Source organism: Mandrillus leucophaeus, unplaced genomic scaffold, assembly GCF_000951045.1.
Source record: "Mandrillus leucophaeus isolate KB7577 unplaced genomic scaffold, Mleu.le_1.0 Scaffold543, whole genome shotgun sequence".
NCBI classification, from domain to species: domain Eukaryota; kingdom Metazoa; phylum Chordata; class Mammalia; order Primates; family Cercopithecidae; genus Mandrillus; species Mandrillus leucophaeus.
In genome coordinates this window covers 1076363-1077284 of record NW_012105842.1, presented here as the reverse complement: position 1 = coordinate 1077284, position 922 = coordinate 1076363, and positions in this window count along the sequence as shown.

The window sequence follows — 922 nt, the reverse complement described above, 5'->3', positions numbered from 1 at the left end:
TGACTGTTAAATCATTTTTAAAGTGACAGTGGCCAGTGGTAGAAGTGGACAAGATTGCCACAAGAAGTACAGCTATTTACAAACAAACAAAAAAAAGAGACGTGGGGAGGGGAGAGTATGTTTAAAAACACCTCGATTTGAACAACAAGAACAACAACAACAACAAAAAAAAACGTAGTGAGATGAAAAGTAGTGCTATGGGCAAAGGAAAATGAGCAAAGTACAATGATTGAAGGACTTGGGGTAAAAAGGCTTTATTATCATGACTTGTGCTGCAAGAGTGATGTGAAACATGAATATATTGTGAGAGGCTTCCTTTTTTTTTTCTTTTTCTAGTATTTGGGGGAGGTCAGAAATCAGATCTCTAGGAGTAGATTGCCGCTATTCTTTAAAGAGATTTGTGAATAATCATAAAAGGAACACTTTGATAAAGTTGTGAGTTTCTAGTCACATGATTTAATCATGTAGAACCTGAATGACCACTAATGAATTAGTAATAGGATGGATCCAAACATATTTGGACTTTTCAACACATGATCTTAAAAACGTGTTTTTACCTTACTACTATATGATTCCTATGCATTAAACAGATAAGGTAGAAATGTGAATATGCACAAGAGTGGTGATGTCTTTCTGAAGTCTATTCATTCCACAAATGTTTACTCTAGAACTTTTAGTCAGATTCTATTCAAGAAACTGTGGAGGATTCTATTCAAGAAATCGCAGATTCAGTGGCAAACAATGTGAAAAACACACGTAGTTTAATGGAATTTACATGAAAGTTAAGAGCTATCAGAAAATAAAGTAGTCAAATCACAAATTAACAGCATAGTTTGGATATTAATAGGTAATACAAAGCACATGAACAAGGTGTGAAACTTTGAGAAATGAAATTCTACTTTTATATGGGTGGTTAACATAT